Source organism: Mesocricetus auratus, unplaced genomic scaffold (assembly GCF_017639785.1).
Source record: "Mesocricetus auratus isolate SY011 unplaced genomic scaffold, BCM_Maur_2.0 Super-Scaffold_100029, whole genome shotgun sequence".
Lineage (NCBI taxonomy): Eukaryota > Metazoa > Chordata > Mammalia > Rodentia > Cricetidae > Mesocricetus > Mesocricetus auratus.
Genome location: NW_024429210.1, coordinates 20,266,476 through 20,278,784, shown reverse-complemented (window position 1 = coordinate 20,278,784; position 12,309 = coordinate 20,266,476).

Here is a 12,309-nt window from a genome sequence, read left to right as displayed (position 1 = left end):
GCTCGAAACTAGAGGCTCCATTGTTAGTGAGGATGAGGAGGAGTTTCTTAGCAACAACAACAAAAATGGGTAGAGATCTCGGGGCACGACCCAAAAAGAAGGACTCCAGTCAGAATCATTTATATCCTTCTCTGTCAGACCTAGAAAATGAAAGTAGCACAGACTCTGACTCATCAGACTCAGAGAAGGAACGGTTACTTGCTGAGATCGCGGCCCTTAAAAAAGCACTAAAAAAGACTCGAATTAAGAAAAGACAGGACAGGGAGAGAAACCCTCCTCCATACTCTGAAAAAAGGGACTCCTCCTATGATATGACCCAATCCTTCTTGGACCTTGAGGGAAGACCCAGAGGAGGGTCCAATACTGCCTGGTGGTAGCCCCGATAATGGAAACTCCAGACCCGAACAATTGTGGGCAGGTCATTTGGTGTCATGACCCTTTAAGTTTCAAAGACAAAAAACAACTTAGAGGCAACTCTAAATTATGGAGCACAAGCTCCCTTTACAATTTCCTTAATGGAATCTTTTGTGTCTCTTAACTTGACACTTAGTGATTGGCAGCAGCTTTGTCAAGTGGCTTTCTCTGGGGGAGATTATTTGATTTGGAGAAGTGAGTTTGAAGAAAAATGCAGCCAGACAGTCCAAAAAAATGCACAGTCTGGACAGCCCCAGAGAAATGTGGAGATGCTTACCGGGAGTGGTCAATACGCCACCATTCAACAAATGCAATATGACATCGCAGTCTATGTCCAAGTGGCAGCAGTGGCCCAAGGTGCTTGGAAAGCATTGCCTTCCAAGGAAGGAGGGAATCACCTGTCAAAAGTCCTTCAAGGACCCTCTGAACCTTTTCAAGACTTTGTAGACCGCCTTACTCAGGTAGCAGAAAGAATATTTGGGGGCATTGGGCCTGTGATACCAGTTATCAAGCAGATGGCTTTCAAAAATGCAAATAAGTACTGTAAGGAAGCCCTTCGCCCCTATTGCAACAAAAGTCTAAACGACTACATCCAGATCTGTAGGGACATTGATGGTAACTTCATCCAGTGCCAAGTGTTAGCTGCTGCTATTCGACCCCAAGTGGGGAAAGAAAGACCTAATCAGGGAGGGAGAAAAACATGTTTCAGCTGTGGTAGGGAGGGACACTTCCATAGAGAGTGCCCTCAAAATAGTACTACTGGCCTTAAGAGACCTGGTTTATGTCCCTGTTGCTGAAGGGGTTATTATTGGGCCAATGACTGCCACTCTAAAACTGACCTGGAGGGCAATTTCCTTCCTGCTAATAATAATCAGGGAAACTGGAAGAAGGCCCCGCCCCAGGGCCCCAAAACCAACGTGTACAGGTCAATGACCCCTGCTCCAGGCAGTGGCAGGAATTATTTTCTCCCCCAGAGCAACCCCTTCATATCTCAGACCTCCTTAGAGCCACCTCAGGGAGTGTAGGATTGGACCTCAGTCCCTCTGCCCGGGCAATCCTAACACCCGAAATGGGGATCCAAGCCCTCCCTACTGGAGTGCATGGACCATTGCCCCCAGGCATGGTTGGACTACTCTTGGGACGGTCCAGTACTATTCTTTGAGGCATCCAGGTACACCCCGGTGTTATAGACCAGGATAGTGAGGGAGAGATTAAAATAATGACATCAGTGGCCAATGGGGTTGTTGCCATCCCAGCAGGAGAACGGATTGCTCCTCCTCCCTACAGCTCTTTGTGAGGTTCGAAAAATTAAAGATAAAAGGGGTAACCAAGACTTTGGAAGTACCGGCTCAGCAGTGTTTTGGGTAGCCACCATGGCAAATCACCCCCAACTTACATTAAGGATAGAAGGCAAGTCCTTCAAGGGCATTTTAGATTCTGAGAAGGATGTTTCTGTCCTCTTAGACAAATTCTGGCCCTCTGCCTGGCCTAAACAGGAAGGGACGGCGACCCTCCAGGGACTAGGACAGGCTGTGCCACAAAAAAGCCTCAGAATTCTAAAGTGGCAAGACTCTGAGGGTCACACAGGGCTTTTTCAACCATATATTTTGTCTGGCCTCCCTACTAACCTGTGGGGATGGAACCTCCTGCAAGAAATGGGAGTGGTCCTCACCACCCAGGCACCCAAGTCCAAAAGCAGGGCCCACCAGATGACGCCAGGGAGGGGCTGGAGTCCAGGGAGGGGACTAGGTAAACTAGAACAGGGAGACGTTTGCCCAGTGGCATCCCTCCCTTTGCATACCAGGGTTCTGGGGGATAGGAAGGGTTTTGGTCATTTTTGATGAGGGTCACTGGTGCGCTGTCAGACCCCATACCCATCACATGGCTTTCAGATGATCTGGTATGGGTGGACCAGTGGCCCTTACCAGCGGAAAAACTTTGGTCATCTCACCAGCTAGTTCAAGAACAATTGGAGGCGGGTCTTTTGGTCCCCTCCATGTCCCCCTGGAATACCCGGATATTTGTAATTAAAAAATCTTCAGGGAAATGGGGGTTACTACAAGACCTGAGGGCCGTGAATACGACCATGCAGCCTATGGGGGCGCTCCAGCCTGGCTTGCCCTCACCTGTGGCCATTCCTAGAGACTGGCCACAGTTTGATTGTCATTGATTTGAAGGATTGTTTCTTTTCCATTTCCCGCATTCTCAAGATAGTCCTCTGTTTGCATTTAGCCTTCCTGCGATTAACTTTAGGGAGTCCGCCCTTCGCTTCCAATGGGTGGTGCTCCCCCAAGGGCTGGCTAACAGCCCAACTATATGCCAGATTTATGTAGCTCCCTGTTTAGATCCCCTCAGATATAAGTTCCCTGATCTTTACATTATCCACTACATGGATGATATTCTTTTGGCTACAGCTGAAGAAAGGCAATGTTACATAGCCTTTGCAGAGCTACAGGAGCTCCTGGAGGCCTGCGGATTTATTTTGGCTCCAGAAAAGATCCAAAAGAGACCCCTGATGGGGGAAGTCCTGTACATTTGTTAATAAAGCACTGCTGGCCAATAGGAATCTAGATAGGTGGGACTAGGAGTCCAGGAGGATTCTGGGAAGGAGAAACACAAGAGAGTCAACATGTAAAGCCATGGGGTAGGAGCCCGGAACTATTCTCTGGTAAGAGACATACTTAGATTAACAATTATGGGGTAATTACTTAAAGCAGAGCTAGCCAGTAAGAGACAAGCAAGGCCAACAGCTTTATAATTAATACAGCGTCTTGTGTGTTATTTGGGGACTACAATGTGGCAGAGCCCAGGTGACTGGCGGGTGATATACGAAAGTGGCTAGCAAGAAAAAGCTTCCTTTAACAGAATGGTGATCAGGAGCGGGATTGAATTTCCACGTAAAGTGACAAAAGATTTCAAGGAATTTTAGAAACAGAAGAACTGAGAGAAGCACAGATTTTTGGTAGCAGCATTTTCTCAGGTGGGCTCTGTTTTGCTATCGACAAGTCGAGATTCACGTGGCTCGCTTACCGGAGTCTTCCTGACTCGGCATAAAAAGAAAAAAAAACCCAGCAAGGTTGTTTTAAGAGACTCTGCTAATGATTGAAAGGTGTGTACGTACAGCTGGAAGTGGCAGCTTTTGCTGGATGTCAGCATGGACTAATGCGGTAAGCTGTAAGCATGCTTACGCCCGCCATCTTGAAAAATACGGCAGTTTACAACAGCCGCGGTTTTACAGATAAGACACATGGCCAGAAAAACATAAAGATTTACAGTAAAGTCAGACTTAAATGAAGAAAAGCCTCTAAGGTTTACAGTGTGTTAAAAAATATACGTGAGATTGAGAGAGAATATGAAATGACAAAGTGATATATAAATACAAAAGCCGGTGTTGTGGTGGCACACGCCGGTAGGATTTGCTGCAGAGGCAGAGGCAGGAAGATTTCCAAAGAGAAACCCTGTCTCAGAGAAAAATAAATAAAAGTGAAAGAAATAAAGTAATAATAGATAAATAAATAAGCCACATAAAGATGGAAAATACACAGAGAGTCTGGATACTGTATGCTATTGTGTTTTTCAGTTTTTTCACTGCTAAGGAAGGAACAGCTACTGAAGTACACTTGATTATAAATGCTGCTGAATTAATTCAATTTATATCATTTGAAAATGCCTTGACTTCAAAATTTAAGTATAAGGATATGTTACTCGGAAAAGGAGTTTTAGTTTATGTTTCCACAGAAAATGAAAAGCTGAGGATTCCTTCGAGGCTTCTGTGGTTTGATGAACCAAGACCCCCGGAAGCAGTGGACCAGATGTTCCAACACCTGAAACAGCTAAGATGATGCAGCTTTACAGACCACGAAAATAAGGACTTATACAGGTTTCTGAGTTTTGTCATGATCCCCATGGTATGAAGCAGTTTGGAATGAGTGATGTCCCAATTCCCATCTTGTTTATAAATCTTTGTTTTCATTTAAATGGGATTGTTTATAATTGGTTAATGATCACAGCCAATCTCTTTTTAATGGTAAAAAGGGGAATTATGGTATGGGTATTGTTTTTCATTTATTGATACAAATTCAAGGTCAATTTTGTGATATGTATATTTCTCCTCTTGATTAAGTATTGTGCTTATACTGATCTTTTAAAATGTAATGCATAATTGAATGCAGACTATAGATAGTTACTTAGAATAGTCAGAATTTATAGTTAGGTAAGTTAGGTTTTCTAGATATACAGAAATATATTTGACATAAACAGTCTTCAAACCTCTCAAAGACCTTCAGAAAATGGAATTTAAAATGGTTTAGGGTTTTTCTTCACAATGAGAAATGTCTGCTCCTGGCAGCACCAATTATGTCTGAGAGGAAGATGGGCATCGAAGAAACGTGTTATGGAGTTTGCTTTCAACATGGCAAGATTAGCCATTTGGGCAAGAAACTGCTCTTGCCTAGACTGCTTGACTGTTGTATAATCTGGACATTCAGGAGCCACAGGAAAGTGACTGCTCAATTCAGTCTTATAGGGTTCCTGATTCATGGAAGAGTCTACCAGACTTTCTGCAGGACACAGAAAAATGACTGACAGACTGCCAATGCAGATGGACAGTTTGAAATTTCCTGCTTTGCTGAGAAGTGTTCCAGACACATTGTGGCCTATGGGCTGAAGATGGATGCCCCAACATTACAGAGGAACTTCGGGTGACTGTCCAGGCAGTAAGATATCTCTGTCAATCCTAGTGTTTATATATTATCCTTCTGTGGTCTTTGATGGAGTTGAAGACAGATAGTTATAATTATAGTTTTCCTTAGTTATGATAAAAGATAAGCTACATATAGGACTTTGGACTCACAAGGATGGGATGGATGACATTTTCTTTAAATATTGCTAAATGTTAATAGACAAAATGTTGTAACTGTGTTCTTACTTGATAACTGTTCTGTTATATACAATTTGACTGTGTTAAATTTAAGACCTTTCTTTTTGTTTAAACAGAAAAGAGGAGATGATGGGGGAAGTCCTGTACATTTGTTAATAAAGCACTGCTGGCCAATAGGAATCTAGATAGTGGGAGTTGGAGTTCAGGAGGATTCTGGGAAGGAGAAACACAAGAGAGTCAACATGTAACGCCATGGGGTAGGAGCCCGGAACTATTCTCCGGTAAGAGACATACTTAGATTAACAATTATGGGGTAATTACTTAAAGCAGAGCTAGCCAGTAAGAGACAAGCAAGGCCAACAGCTTCATAATTAATATAGCCTCCTGTGTGTTTATTTGGGATTAATGGGGCTCTAGAACCAGGCTGGCGGGAAGGCTACTCTCAAAGAAAAAGCTTCTCTTAACAGACCCCCCTTATACTTATTTGGGTCATCAAATTCAACAAACTAGCCTCTGGCCACAAAGACTCCAAATTGATTGTTCAAGTTTGAAAAAGCTTCGTGACTGGCAGGGATTTTTGGGAGAGGTGCAGTGGATTTGCTCTTCTCTTTCTATTAAAACAGCAGCCCTTACACCCCTTTATGATATACTTCCTGGGGATCCTGCTCTGACTTCCCCCTAGGCAAATTACCCCAGAGGCCAGGGATGCCCTAAAATTATTGTTAAAAAGTATAGATTATGGGCAGCCCCTTGTTTTGGTTGTACTTTCATCTAGCTTTTTGCCCACTGCCATGTTTTGACAGACTGGTCCTATTTATTGGATACATTTGTCAGCCTCCCCTTAGACGGTAGTGGCCCCCTATTATGATCTAATTTTTCAATTGTTGTAGAAGGCACCCAAGTTTAGCATCCAAACCTTTGGAAAGAGTCCTGATAAAATTATCCTTCCTTATGATAAGGAGGAGGTGGGACATCTACAGATCTTCCATGATGGGTGGACCCTGTTTATTACATCTACAGGTGCCAAGTTTGATAACCATTATCCCGATAGCCCCTTGATGTCTTTTTTAAACAACACCCTGTGATTTTCCCCAAGATTTTAAAGGAGAACCATCTATTTTGAGTTCACTCAGTCTTTACAGATGGTTCCTCCAAGGGTTTTGAGGTGGTGGTTTCTCCTCAGGTGCAGAAGAGGGTACCCATAGGGCAGATGTCAGCACAAGCCCCAGAGTGGTTTGTCTGCTTAATGGCCTTCCAAATGTTTGAGGGGGATCTCCTTAATTTATATGCTGATAGTGTCTGTGTTGCCAACATTGTCAGACCTCTAGAAACTTCATATGTTCTTCCAACCTCTCAGGTTTGTTCTTTATTAGTTCAGCTCCAACATCTTATTTGGCAGTGCATCCACCCTGCTTATGTGGAATTTGTTCGTGCACATACTATCCTTCCAGGACCCCTTGCCCAGGGCAACCAATTTGCTGATTCCTTGACCCACCCTAGGATCTTATTCACACAGGAGCAGCTTGCCCACCAACTCCCTGAGTGGTATCATCTAAATGCCTGCTCTCTTAAATTTCACACTGGGTGCCCCCTATCCATGGCTATGCAGATTACCTCTCAGTGCCCTGATTGTGCCCCTTATCATAATTCTCCCAATGAGGGGGTTGTTGGGGAAGTCTTATGCCAATAAAGCACTGTCTGGCCAATAGGGAATCTAGAAGGAAGGGACTAGGAGTCCAGGTGGACTCTGGGAAGGAGAAACACAAGAGAGTTCGAGATGTAACGCCATGGGGTAGGAGCCCGGAACTATTCTCTGGTAAGAGACATACTTAGATTAACAATTATGGGGTAATTACTTAAGTCAGAGCTAGCCAGTAAGAAACAAGCAAGGCCAACAGCTTCATAATTAATATAGCCTCCTGTGTGTATATTTGGGGACTACAATGTGGCAGAGCCCAGGCGGCTGGCAGGGGATAAACCAAAGCGGCTAGCAAAGTAAAAGCTTCTCTTAACAGGGGGTAAATCCCCGGTGCCTCAGGGCCAACCATCTTTGGCAAATGGATGTCACTCACCTGCCACAGGCAGGAAAATTAAAATACATGCATGTTCGGTGGATACATACTCTAACCTGATTTTTCCCTCTCTCCACTCAGGAGAGAAGATTAAAGATGTTATTTCTCATTGCATACAGGCCTTTGCCTACATGGGAGTTCCCGATGCTCTAAAAACAGACAATGGCTCTGCCTATGCCAGCAATCGCTTTGCTGCCTTTTGTATGTTGTGAATGTATGGTGTGGACACACCAGTATATATGAAATGTGATTGTGAATGCATGAGCGTGAACTGCTTATATGATTAAAAGGATACTTAAATACCTTCAAAAATAGTTAAAAAGCTACCCAAATTTCTTTAGATATAGCCAAAAGGAACATCCAGCCAGTCGGTTAATGTCTTAACAGAAAAGTTAAAAGATTTAAGTCTTCAGAGCCAGTCGATTTTTTCAGGCAACTGCCACTTGGTCAGACCCGACCCCCAAAGGTGTCTGTGTAGATGCAAATTAGGCCTTGTCTGTGTAGATGCAAATGAGGTCTTGTCAGCTAGTGAGTGCTCTACTGGTTAGATTGGAAAAGATTGGTGATAGACTTCAAATAATTTTCAAAAGTTAGTTGGGACACAGTATAGTTCACAATCTTTGACTGATTTTCAGAAGTTTTTTGGGAAATACTTAATGGATATGTCCTTTTTAAAGGGCATCTGCTAATAATCTAGATAGTGACCCCAATTCACCTAGATAGTTAACTAAGGAGGGTAGACAAATCCTCCTTATGTTATAGTCCAGCATCAACAGATGTTAGCAAACAGTTCAAACAAAATTTTAAAAAAATAAAAAAGGGGGAGTAATGTCCCCAGTCCCCATATGATTCATTAAATAATACACTCCTCATTTATAAATTTTTTGTTGGGGAAGTCCTGTGTATATGTCAATAAAGCACTGCTGGCCAATAGGAAATCAAGATAGGTGGGACTAGGAGTCCAGGAGGACTCTGGGAAGGAGAAACACAGAGAGTCAAGATGTAACGCCATGGGGTAGGAAGCCTGGAACTATTCTCCGGTAAGAGAAATACTTAGATTAACAATTATGGGGTAATTACTTAAGTCAGAGCTAGCCAGTAAGAAACAAGCAAGGCCATCAGATTCATAATTAGTATAGCCTCCTGTGTGTTTATTTGGGACTAATGCGGCTCCGGAACCAGGCTTGCGGGAAGGCTTCCCTTTACATAATGGTAATCAGGAGTGGGATGATGAATTTCCACGTAGAACAACAAAAGCTTTAAAGGAATTTTAGAAACAAAAGAGAGAAGCACGGCTTTTTGGTAGCAGCATTTTTCTCAGGTGGGCTCTGTTTGCTAGCGACAAGCAGAGACTCACGTCAATCGCTTAAGGGAGTCTTCGAGTCTTCTTGACTCAGCATTAAAAAAAAAACAGCAAGGTTCTTTTAAGAGGCTTTGCTAACCATTAAAAGATGTGTATGTACAGCTGGAAGTGGCAGTGACCACATTTCCAAGCCTACAGCTTTTGCTGGATGTCAACATGGACTGAGGCGGTAAGCTGGAGTCACGCTTATGCCCGCCATCTTGGAAAAACTGCAGTTTAAACAGTCGTGGTTTTAACAGATAATACAAGTGGCCAGAAAAACATAAAGATTCACAGTAAAGTCAGACTTGGATGAAGAAAAACCTCTAAAGGTTTACAGTGTGTTTAAAAATATACGTAAGATTGAGAGAGAAAAAGAAGCGACATAGTGGTAAATAAATAAAGAAGCTGGCTGTGGTGGTGCACTCTGCAGAGGCAGAGGCAGGTGGATTTCCAAAGAGAAACCCTGTCTCAGAGAAAAATAAATAAAAATAAAAGAAATAAAGCAATAATAGATAAATAAATAAGCCACGTAAAAATGGAAAATACACAGAGAGTCTGGATACTGTATGCTATTGTGCTTTTCAGTTTTTTGATTGCTCAGAAAGGAACAACTGCTAAAGTACACTTGATTATAAATGCTGTTGAATTAATTCAACTTATATCTTTTGAAAATGCCTTGACTTCAAAATTTAAGTATAAGGATATGTTACTTAGGAAAAGAGGTTTTGTTTATGTTTCTACAGAAAATGAAAAGCTGAGGATTCCTTGCAGGCTTCTGTGCTTTGATCAACCAAGACCCCCAGAAGCAATGGCCCAAGTGATTCAACATATAAAACAGCTAAGATGATGGAGCCTTACAGACCCTAAAACTAAGGACTTATACAGGTTTCTCCGTTTTGTCTTGATCCCCATGGTATGAACAGCGCCCCTTTCCAGCACGAAGCAGTTAGAATGAGCTATGTCCTAATTTTCATATTGTTTATAAATCTTTGTTTTCATGTGAGTGGACTTGTTTATAATTGGTTAATGATCACAACCAATCTCTTTTTAAAGGAAAAGGGGATTATGGTATGGAAATGAATACTTTGTATTGGTATGGTTTTTCATTTATTGTGACAAATTCAAAGTCAGTTTTGTGATATGTATATCTCTCCTCTTGATTAAGTATTAAGTATTGTGCTTATACTGTTATTTGGGGACTACAACACGGCAGAGCCCAGGCAACTGGCGGGCGATAAACCAAAACGGCTAACAAGGAAAGGCTTCTCATTGCAATTTTTAAATGTGGATGCCAGTGAGCAATCTGCTGCAGACAGTTTCTGGCATGATGGAACTTGAGCGACTTTTGCTCAGGTCAAATGGAGACATCCATGCACTAGACAGTGGAGAAGACCTGATTCTGCCCTAATTTGGAGTCGAGGGCATGTTTATGGTTTGTTGCAGGAAAAGAATAAAGCTCTGCGGCTGTCATAACATTTGGTGAGATGCATGGAGCAGAGAAAAACTGGACCTGACACTGTGGGAGCCTGCCCAAGCCAGTTCGAGATCTCCTAAATCAGTGTTTCTGACCCTTGATGTCATCACATCTACAGCCCAAGAAAGAAATAAAAGAGTCAGTTCGAGATTTCCAGTTTCTCAACAGGCTTGCTGCATCAACCTCCCGGACCCGTGAGTTTTCATCCGGAAGCCAACAAAGAACTGAAAGATTAGCAGTTTGCCCTTGACACACCTTGAAACAACGAAATTCACCTTGCCAGTTTTTCCTTTTGGGGGAAAAAAGGACCCATTTAAAACATTTGGACACCTTTTCAGTATTTGAACAGGACATGGTCACTTAAAATATCAGCCTTGGGGTTTCCTGTTTCTGGAATCACGCCTAAGCCAGTGTATGGTTCTGGAGAAATGCAACTTCACCTAATGCGACAAAAAGGAGACTTTGGCTCAATTCGCATATTCAGCTGTGGCTGCTGACGTTAAATCAACAAACTATATCACTACTGGAACAAATTGGTACAGGAACAAATGAGTATACCTAATGTACCTATGCAAGTGTGACTTCTAAATGCTTTCTTGAATGGATCGTGAAATGATTGTAAACTTTATCACTGTTTTGACCATCAAATTGTAATTGTAAATCACCTGCGTATTACCCTTATAACAGAGGAAGGCCTGTGGTAAAATGCTATGGCCCAGATGGGGGGATGGGTACGGCGATGGAGAGGCGTTATGTCAATGGGGGTCCTGGGAATGGTGACAGTGGCGGTAGGCATTCTGGCTTCATGCCAAGTTCAAACGTGTCTTGTTCTTTAGGATCCGTCACCAAGAATTGCTCAGCTTAGCCCATGGCAATCCCGGTAGTCTGGTTACAGATGATTCAAGGATGAGGCTCTCTGATGACAGGCAACCTGTGGGGAAGAGACCTCCCACCTAAGACAGGGGTCGCCAGGTCCCACAAGGACGGCCAAGAAAGGGTGACCCTACTTGACCTAAGACAGGAGTGTCTCATTAGAAAATAAAAAAGGGGGAATTGCGGCAACAACTTCCCCATCAGCCTGGGAGCAGGCAGCTATAAGACAATATTTACTAAAAACATGTGTACTGAAAACAATCCGGTGCCTGTAAGAAATGTTTACCGGAGCAATAAGTTCCCGATAAGGGCTCACTCACTGGAACACCCTGACTTTGATCTTTCCAATGACTAGCCACCTCTTCCTGACCCCCCTTCCCCCAGCTACCATCTCTGGTGTCAAGAACCAGCCAGGGGTAAGGAAGGGAGCAGAAGCTTTTCTTGAGGGAAGCCTTACTTGGGAAGTTTTCTTGAGCCTTCTTGGGGCCTGCTTAAAGTTTTCTTTGCACCTCCAACTGGTCTCTGTGTCATCAATCCCAACACCCTCTGGGTGTGGCAGTCCCCCAATTAAATTGTTTCCTTTATAAGAACGGTGTGGTAATGGTGTCTCTTCACAGCAATAAAACCCTAACTAATACAGAGCCATACCTCATAACTATAAGAACAATCCACAAGGCTTCTGGAAACACTTAGTATGTGACCACAGGTAGGCACGAATTCTTCCAGGCTTGAGATTTGATAATGCTCAGAGGCTTCTTTATGTGCCTCACACTACCTTGACTCTGTTCATCTTTTGTCTTATTCCCACTGTGACATTGTGGATTGCGACCCCCGGGAAGGGACCCCCGACCGGCGGGGGTGAGGTGATGAGGGTCGCTACTAATTTGGTGGGCCTTCACGAGCAGATCCGATCTGGAAAGTAAACTTCAAGAGGTTAATGGAAGCAGGCTCAAGACAACGTTCGCTGATCAAGAGCCTTTATTTTTTGGGGCGCGCTGGAACTTATAGAGGAAGGACCTCAGGGGGTGGTACAAGCATGTCAATCAAGTCTCAATTCAAATATACACCAAATACAGTAAAGACAAAGCTGTAATTTTCCATCAGTCATCAGTTGCATTCCACAAATGCTTGTCAGCGTAAGTCAGGTGCAGGAATTAAGGAGGGGTAGGAAGTATTCAATGGAACACTTTAATCTTTTGTTAACAAAGACAATTACTCTGTAAGGGTACTTCCCCCCTGGCTAGGCGGGTGG